The 10,104-nt window shown below is 44.8% G+C and overlaps 1 long non-coding RNA gene across 1 annotated transcript; it reads left to right on the top strand.

Moving 5' to 3' along the window:
- Positions 1-1,430: 1,430 nt before the first annotated feature.
- Positions 1,431-6,846, top strand: LOC310767206. Its single transcript, XR_014550732.1, has 3 exons — positions 1,431-1,688; positions 5,488-5,577; positions 6,825-6,846. It is a non-coding gene; the product is annotated as an uncharacterized lncRNA (long non-coding RNA).
- Positions 6,847-10,104: the final 3,258 nt, after the last annotated feature.

The raw sequence follows: 10,104 nt of genomic DNA, 5'->3' as shown, positions 1-10,104 counted from the left end.
GATAACCGAGGCACAATGGGTGGTCGGCAAATTCTATTGAGAAAATGGAGAAACGCACCTTGGAAGCCGTTTGACTTCCAAGGCGTATTCGAAAATGGAAACATTCACTTCCGGGATTTTGGCGTTCAGGTTCCGAATCATTTGGCTTCCAAGATGCTCGAAAACCGAGGTTCCACTGTATGTTGGAAACCGCTCCGAGTGGCTGGGGTAACCTAGTCACATGGGTGGGGTATTATTATTATTACTATTATTATTATTATTGAGGAATACGGCATCCCTATTTTCATTGGAGAAATGTTGGAGGGTATGTTATTAGGCTCACAGTAGCCTATGGAAATTTTCTAAGTCCCCCTGTACTAGGTGGGGGTCACTCCTGAGTAAGCATAGATAGAACTGTAGCTATCCTTTGCATATTTACTTTGTCTCACTAACATTCGGTGAGTCCTACTCCTGTTTAGTATGCTTAGGAGCGCTGCCTTAATCATTCCACTGAAGGGGCCTTTTGCAATATTCCAAGGCCTGCCTCTGTCTACTGCCAGACACTTTCTTCACTGAGCTCCCCGTCTCCTCAGGCTTCGGTGACTGTTTCTCACTTAGTCACCATACAGCTCAGCGAAGGAGTGGAATCAACTGGCACAGGAGTGCAATTGGCTTTAGTATGTAAAGTACACACACTCCTTTCACTAAATAAACTTGGAGAAACATTTGCAGTGCAGCTGTGCACCTAAGATGCTGCCTCCTCGGGGCACAAGTAATTGTATACCAACAAGAAGACACTTCTAATTTTCATTCCCAGTGCATGACTGTTGCTTGTCTTGGCATTGTATGAAAGGCCTTGCATCGGAGACAAAAACTCCCATTCTTTTTCTTCTGAAGGGAGACACCCGCTAACAAATGAGACCACTTTGTTCTTTACAAAGCCACTAATTTGCAATGACCCGATAGCTTTCTTGCTCGTGGTTCCAATCCTACATTCAGCACGGAATCCAAAGAGTAGCAACAGAACAGTGTTTTCCAGCCTCTGGGCAGCTCTGTTCTGCCCCAAATCTCCAGTGCTATTTTAATATCTGCATTAAACCAACGGCGGAGCAAGCCGATTGGTCGCCTGGGGTTTTGCGCGTGCCCTGTGCCCAGGGACGGTGCGAGCTGGGGCAGAACCCTCCGCAGGGCCTCCGGAGTCTGCCTGCCTCCTTCCACTCAACCGCCCTATGGCTGAGGGGGAGGCAGTGGGCAGACCGTTTGGGGCATCACGGAGCCTGTGGGCACCCAAGCCACCATGTCACTCCCAGGAGAGATGCGTGGCTCGGGCATGCTGCAGTGAGTCCTGCCCGGCATTTTGTCACCCCCCCCAAGTGGTGACATCCGGGGTGGCCCGCCCCCACCGCACCCCCCTTCCTCTGCCTCTGCATTAAGCCATTGGGAGTGGTCATGGGAGCAGTTCCAGGATAAGGTGCCATCGGTATGCTACTACGCTCAGCTCTATTTCACCATAACATCTGAATCGGGAGAGGCCACACCTTCGCTGGGCAATTGCCTTGGATGCAGTGGCGAGGTGGATGAGGAAAAACAAGCTGAGCTTGAATCGTGTGGGTGAATAGTTCCCACGTCCAATAAAAGGGTCAATTGCTTATCTTGGATGGAGCTGCCAGGGCTGGATTTAGGTTTGACAACGCACTAAGCTACTGAAGGTAACGGGGCCCTTTATATGTCTAGCTGTCCTTTGTCAACAACAAATTGTCGCTGTTTTTTGTGTTGAATATATGCTTTATGGTAATTTATGGACCTAATAGGTATCTAAAGCCATTTGCACATAACAAAATATGTATTTTATCAAAGTAATTGTATTATATTTTGGAAATGTACATCCAGGGTTTTTTCCCTTTAATTTTTTTCCCCTTTAATTTTTTTTGGGGCCCCCAAGAGAGCTATAGCTATAGCTTGTTTAGCTTATGTGTAAATCTGGCACTGGGGACTGCGCAACCTCTAAAGAAGCATGCTAGCAATTTGGGGGTGCTTCTGGGTCCAGCATTGTCACTGGAGGTCCAGGTAGCTTCAGTGGCTAAAATTGCCTTTAACTGTAAATGATTTGACAGCTATTGTCAGGCTTCAGGGGAACAGATCCCTCCCAGAGTGGCAGCAAAGAAGCAGATTTTAAAAAAGAAGAGTTCTTGCCAATTAGTTTATTCAATAATCACAGTGAGAGACAAAGCAATGTGGTCTCTCTTTAGAAATGGCGTTGGTCTAAGTAAAATCCCACGTCCCCCTTATTCTGCGTCACTCCTGCATTGACTAATCCGAGCTTTCTGTCTCTGAGCTCTCTGTTCTACTACTCTCAATGCCTGCCTGGTCCTGGGAGAGGGGGATCAGGAATGCTTTCCAAAGACACTGAGTCTGTCAGCTGTCTCTCCCCTGGTGCTTCTTCTTCCTGCTGCTCCTCTTCCAATATTTCCCAACTTTTCCCCTCTACAGTCTCTGAACTATGTCCTTCTGCCAACCACTGTTCTAAATCTATACTGTTCTCAGGAAGGTTCAGGAGAAGGGGGGGCGGCCCCCACCATTCCTCCTCAGTCCAGCCCCTGAAAGCTATACCTGTTCCTGGACCAGGAGATCTTGGCCCCAGTCATTCATGCGCTTGTTACTTTAAGGCTAGATTACTGCCATGTGCTCTGTGTGGGGCTTCCCTTGCAGTTGATCCAGAAGCTGCAGTTAGTGCAGAATGCTGCAGCATGATTACTGACAGGATGCCTCTATTTTTTGTTATTTGGTGCATGTGGGCAGACATGATGCAGTAAGAAGAGTGTGTGCATCTATTTCCCAGAGAAGACATGCATTCTTCAAATCAGCTTTCAGATATGCCATTCTCCAGACAGAAATGGACAAATCTGTCAAGTTAACTTTCTCTCAGTTACTTTTTCCCCTTTCCCAATTTTGGTTTCCCACATTTCTGCAACAGTTTCTGATTTTTTAAAAAGTCCTCAAAAACTTGTGTGGTTCCCCTAATAGAAACATTTTTGAATGCAATTTTGTTTTACACACTGTAATGGTTATAGGGGTTGCTCGTGCGTAAGTTACCGCCACTCTAGGCTAGGTTGCCTGGTTAAACCTTTTCTGTCTGGACAGCCCTTCACTTCGTGGCTGTTTCAGTCACTAGCAGAATCCGTCAGTGGGCGTTTCTTGAACCTCTTCCAGCAAAGAAGTTCTTTGACGCCAAGTTGCCGCCTACTCTCCCTGCGCGGCAGTCTTCTGTGCAGGGTGGGTGTGGGCAGCGGAGGACCCATGCTCTCCTTGCTGGTCTCCGGTGAGGAGTCCTGGAGCCCCCTCTCCGCTTCCCCCATCTGCCCTCCTTTATCCCTGGTGTTACGCTGATTTCCTTCCCCAGCCGATGAGCTGCCTCTCTCCCTGCTGGGCCCTTCTCCAGCATCGCTTTGGAGCCTTGCCTCCGCCTCTAGCTCCGATGGCAGTTCCCTGACACACACATACAGGAAAACACACACACAATTCACCCTAATATAATGCATGCCACATATATTATTTTCATATGCATTTATGCACACTTTCCTCTGGTATGTGCATTTTTGGTACACATTACTTGGTGGGAGAACTGCATTGCAAAACCTTAGAGGCAATAGCTCTGCATACCTGTAATACATGAAAATTGCTCGTGTGAGAGAATGCTGCAAAACCAAAAGGATATATTTCTGTGATGTGTGTAGAATAGAATAGAATAGAATAGAATAGAATTTATTATTTATACCCCACCCATCTGGCTGGGTTTCCCCAGCTACTCTGGGCGGCTTCAAACAAAGTATTAAAATACAGTGGTCTAAAAGAATAAATAAATAAAAATACAGTGGTCTGTTAAACATTAAAAGCTTCCCTAAAGAGGGCTGCCTTCAGATGCCTTCTAAAAGTCTGGTAGTTGTTCTTCTCTTTGACATCTGATGGGAGGACGTTCCGCAGGGTGGGTGCCACTACCGAGAAGGCCCTCTGCCTGGTTCCCTGTAACTTGGCTTCTCGCAGTGAGGGAACCGCCAGAAGGCCCTCAGCGCTGGACCTCAGTGTCCGGGCAGAACGATGGGGGTGGAGACGCTCCTTCAGGTATACTGGACCGAGGTGTAGGAGATAGTAAAATAAAAAATTTTAAAGTGTCAGAGCAAGAAAGACATAAAGCTGAAAAGGTGGCAGACTGAGGCTGACTTTCATGTTTAAATGGAAATTTGCTTTCAAAATAATCCTGTAAGGCAAAACAGTGCCACATGATCTAGGTCTACTCTTAAAAAAAATAAATATCTCATTTAATTTAATGGGGTTTGCTTCCTATGAAGTGCCTTACTTACTCCTTGCCCGTGTCCATTATTCACAGTGATCTAACTCCTATTGTGTAAGGAGTCCTCAGTAGCTTTAAATTAACATAAATGGGTAGGTTTGCTGAGTGACAACTGTATCTGTGCAAACAATCATCATTGTGTCATTTGCTATTCCATAGATCACTTTATTTGATAGTATGTACCCTGCTCTCGCTCTGCACACGCTGCAGAGAAGAGATGTTTGCACTAACAAAAATCATGCTTACTCAGATGTTACATCATATGGTATCAATGACGGGGATTTAATCAGTTTATATCCTGCACCCCCCGGGGTGGCTAACACATCAATGCAAAAAAAAAATTTTTTTTAAGGCATTCTAAAAACAATCTAAAAAACAGCGCTATTTTTCTAGAAAAAAAGGTGCCAGAACTCACTTGTGTTCTTTTATAATGGCAATGGCGCCCATGTTCTGGCTGAAAAAAAGTCCTGCCAAAAAAACACTTTATAAACATTATCCCAGCCAGTGGTTTCGGGGAGAGAGACACACCTCACCAGGGAGGGAATTCCATCAATGGGGATCCACCACTCAAAATGCTTTGATGGGCAACAAGGCCTCACTTGCCACTTGTAGGGTCACAGATGGGTGATAATGGGAGAGGCACTTTTCGGTACTTGGTCCAAGATTTAGGACTTTATATGCTAGGACAGTAAGCCCGTAAGTGGTTACATTCCAGGGAGCATGCCTAAACCCAAAATCTCATACCGTGGTACCTCGGGTTACATACGCTTCAGGTTACATACGCTTCAGGTTACAGACTCCGCTAACCCAGAAATAGTACCTCGGGTTAAGAACTTTGCTTCAAGATGAGAACAGAAATCGCATGGCGGCAGCAGCGGGAGGCCCCATTAGCTAAAGTGGTACCTAAGTTTAAGAACAGTTTCAGGTTAAGAACAGAACTCCGGAACGAATTAAGTACGTAACCAGAGGTACCACTGTATAGTCAAAACACATTGGGTACAATGGTGGGTGGGCTTGGCAAAGTTAATTTTCCTGGACACCCACTCCCTTTCGCCCCCTTATTATTTTTTTAAATGCCAAATGAGGAAAGCTCAGTGCACACAAGGCTTACCCCAACTCACACAAGTAACTTCAGCTCTCACTTTCCTGATTCGCTCCAGAAGAACACCGTGGTCAATGGCATCAGAAGGCATTGAGAGATCAAGAATACCAACAAGAGTCGCAGTCCGACTTTCTGTCTCCCAACAGAGGTAATCAATCAGGGCAACCAAGGCTCTTTTGGTACTTGAAACCAGGTTTCACACCAGATTAGCAAGGAGCTAGATCAGGCATGGCCAAACTTGGCCCTCCAGCTGTTTTAGGACTACAATTCCCATCATCCCTAGCTAACAGGACCAGTGGTCAGGGATGATGGGAACTGTAGTCCCAAAACAGCTGGAGGACCAAGTTTGGCCATGCCTGAGCTGGATAATCTGCTTCCTCCATGTATACCGGAAGCTAGCTGGTCACCACCCTCTCAATCACCTTGATCAGGAACGGAATATTAGAGTCTGGGCAATAGTTTTCTAAAACCTCTAGATCCAGGGACTGAACTTAAGAGTGAAAAAACAGGACACTGATATTAACAGGTGTGTCCATCCTTATACAGAAGTTTAGAGTGCAATGCATGAAAATTAAAACAAAAACCTATGGGGCATAATGAAGTTCTCTACTCTGATACACCAAACATGCTCTTTAGATCTAGCTGTAGATTATACCTCCATTCTATATGAATTCCAACAAAGAATACAGTTTCTTGGACATCCTCTAGATCAGTTTTAAAGCTCCTAGGATGTGAGCTTTCTTTTTCCAGGAGCGTAGGAGAACCTTCCGCAACATCTTGATGATGTAAAAGAACTGCTGTTTGGTACAGAATTTAATTCCAGGTAAGCCTCATTGCTAATTCTAAGCACGTACAGTTTCCATGTCTGCTTCGATGAAATGAACAGGGCTAGTAAGTTTCAACATCAAAGTGCTTAAAACTGGGGCTCTGCCATTTTCCCCCTCTCTATATTACAGGAAAATGCCACTTGTTCTCTGCAAATGGAAAATAGACGGTGATATCACTGAGACATATATAGAGTGGATTTTTCCTCCTCTATCAGCTTTGTTAGTGTTGGCAGAAAGTTACTATTTCAACAGTGGGAAAAGGATGGGGATTGGGCTAAACCAGTGATCTCATCATGTTACCAAATGGTTGCAAACTGGAGCTATTAACCAGTGACTGATGATGGGAGCATCCCATTTTTTATCTTTTTATTTACCTCAGTAAAGGCTGGCCAAGTAAAGATATGCTTTAAATGCTCCTATTTTTTTCAAGTTCAGGGCTGCATATTTATTTTGAAACGCTTAACAATTTTTTAAAGAAATGAATGTAACGGGATTTAAAAAAACTCTTATAAATTTAATATTTCTTAAAGTGCATTCCTAATGCCTATTGAATTGATTTTAGGAGGAGGAGGAAGAAGAAGAAGAAGAAGAGGAGGAGGAGGAGGAGTTTGGATTTGATATCTCACTTTATCACTACCCGAAGGAGTCTCAAAGCAGCTAACATTCTCCTTTCCCTTCCTCCCCCACAACAAACACTCTGTGAGGTGAGTGGGGCTGAGAGACTTCAGAGAAGTGTGACTAGCCCAAGGTCACCCAGCAGCTGCATGTGGAGGAGCGGGGAAGCGAACCCGGTTCACCAGATTACGAGTCCACCGCTCTGAACCACTACACAACACTGGCTCTCAAGTGCGTCTTATGAATTTCTAGTTGCAGGCATTAGCTTTTCAAATCTATAAAGTGTCTGAAGTACAGAAATGTGGTCACTCCAATTCAGTAAGCTCGTTCTGGGTGCAGAAGATGCCTGAGGCATAGAATCATAGAACTGTAGAGTTGGAAGAGACCCAAAGGTCATCTAGTCCAATCTCCTTCAATGCAGGGATCTCAACTGAAGCATCCATGACTGATGGCCATCCAGCCTCTGCTTGAAAACCTCCAATGAAGGGGAGTCCATTACTTCCCCAGGGAGTCCTTTTCACTGCCTAACAGCTCTTACTGTCAGAAAGGTCTTCCTGATGTTGAGTCAGAATCTCCTTTCTTGTAACTTGAAGCCATTGATTTGGATCCTACCCCCTAGAGCAGGAGAAAATAAGCTTGCTCCATCTTCCATATGACAACCCTTTAGATATTTGAAGATGGCTATCATATCTCTTCTCAGTCTCCTCTTATCCAGGCTAAACATACCAAATTCTCTCAACCATTCCTCAAAAGGCTTTGTTTCCAGACCCTTGATCATCTTAGTTGCTCTCCTCTGTACACGTTCCAGCCTGTCAACATCCTTCTTAAATTGTGGTGCCCAGAACTGGACACAGGTCTCCAGATGAGATCTGACCAAGGCAGAATGGAGCAGTACTGTAACTTCCCTTGATCTGCACACTATACTTCTGTTGATGCAGCCTAGAATAGATTAGCTTTTTTTTTGCTACTGCATCTCACTGATGACTCATGTTAAGCTTGTGGTCTACTAAGACCACAGATTCTTTTCACATGTACCACTGGCAAGTCAGGTGTCCCCTATCTTATATCTGTACAACTGGTTATTCCTGCCCAAGTGCAGAACCTTACATTTGTCCCTACTGAAATCATTTTGTTAGCTCCAATCTGTTAAGGTCATTTTGAATTCTGATTCTGTCTTCTACAGCATTAGCTACCCCTCCCTGTTTGGTGTCATCTGCAAATTTGATGAACACCCCTTCAATTCCTTGATCCAAGTCATTTGTAAAGACATTGAACAACAACATACCCAGGACAGAACCACTTGCCACTTTTTTCCAGGATGATGAGGACCCATTACTGAGCACTCTTTGGGTTCAGTCAGCCAACCAGCAACAAATTCACATTATAGTAACCTCATCCAGACCACATTTTACCAGCTTCTCCACAAGAATATCATGGGGGACTTTGTCAAAAGCCTCACTCAAATCAAGATACACTATGTCCACAGCGTCCCCCTGATCCACCAAGCTTGTACCTCTGGAAATGTTGGCACAAAGACTGGATGTGTGAATACATTATTCACACGGTGATATACATTCTGAGTAGGATATCCATTGAGTGGCTCATACTGCATCATAAAGTGTGGGTGGGGATGCCAATTTTAATTAGTGTGCCGCCCGGCCTGACCTACACTCCTTAATCTCATCTGCTTTCCTCCAAAGCCATGGAAGATGCTGTCTCATGACCAACACTGAAGTGAGATTAACTGCCAATCTAGACAGCTTTTGTACATGGATTATGGGCGGGTGGAGGCATCATGCTGTTCTTTGCCTCAGGCAGCAAAATGCCTTGGGTCAGTCCTGCTCACTTACCTGGGAGTAAGTTCCATTGAACTCAATGGGGATTACTTATGAGTAGACGCAAAAGGATTACACAGGGGGCACATTGGTGCCCTTATGTGTTGATCACATTGAGGAGATTTCACCCCTCCCATATCCAAGAATCTCATGATGATCTCTGCTGATTCTCCAGAGAGGAGGAGGCGTGTTCTGCTTCATATACTTTAGCTCCCCATTCTCCCAAAGAGGAGGAAGCACCAGAACAAGAGGATCAGAGAGTTTTGCGCAGATCCGAGAGAACAACCAAGGGTGTACCACCAAAAGGGTTTTCTCAAGAGTTTGCTAAGGCTGCGGTCACGAGCAACTCTGGTGGGGTTTTTAAACCAGGCATGAAGTGTGCTGAGAGTAATAGCACAAAACGCTTTATTTATTTCCTTACCTGACCTTAAGTGGTTCATGTGTAATACGTTAAAAGATCAGGATTGAAGGAGCAAGCGTTTAAGTACTGAAAGTGGTTTGTTCAAATCTGCCCAATTAGCAATGTCAATTTGCATTTGAGAGAGAGAAGCATGTATGAAGATTTTTCTAGAAGCTGCTTATTCATTTGTATTGTCACAATGTGTATTTTGTGTGAGTTACAGGTTGAGGTTTATGGTTTAACTCTTTCCTGATAGACACAGAGTGGTTGCAGTGACTGTTTAATGATGTGATAAAAGTGTCTTAGATAAAGGGGAGAGAGATACCTGCAGATGTGTTAACAAAGGTTGTAAGCAGAGAACAACTTTTGGAATGTGTGTGCAAATTGCAGTTATATTTAGATTCTTGAAATGGTCGGATGAAATGGGGGAGGATGAGGAGATTTCACCCCTCCCATATCCAAGAATCTCATGATGATCTCTGCTGATTCTCCAGAGAGGAGGAGGCGTGTTCTGCTCTCTACTTATTCTGCTCCAGCACCACATCAGTCAGTCAGTCAGTCAGTCAGTCAGTGTGTCGGAGAGAGAGAGACTGAGTGATATACATTCTGTGTAGAGATAAGGTTGCTGCTAAGAGCAGCTGCAGACACTCAGTGCAGCATTCATTTATGCTTAGACCTATTTAGCTCTGTATATAGTTGTGTATTATAGTTGTAGATAGAATAAAGAAGATATTCTACAGAGCTGCTCTCCGAATCATTTATACTCTGCTATACTCTGCTATACTCTGCTGTGTGACGACTGTCTACTTGTGGAACTGAATCCGGTGCTCACAACTCTAAGCTGTGAGTCCACAGCATTTTGACCTGTTCCTGTGCAGAAGGTGGTCTCTGGAAGTGCTACCCAGCTCGCCTAGCCCAGTCAGGGCTGAAGTGGATGAGTTCAGTTGGTGGCACTGGCTCAAGGGCGATGCGGACACACATCATCCTTGACCACTAGC

This window comes from Podarcis filfolensis (assembly GCF_964270895.1).
Source record: "Podarcis filfolensis genome assembly, chromosome: 7".
NCBI lineage: Eukaryota > Metazoa > Chordata > Lepidosauria > Squamata > Lacertidae > Podarcis > Podarcis filfolensis.
This window is presented reverse-complemented; position numbering and strand designations above follow the sequence as displayed.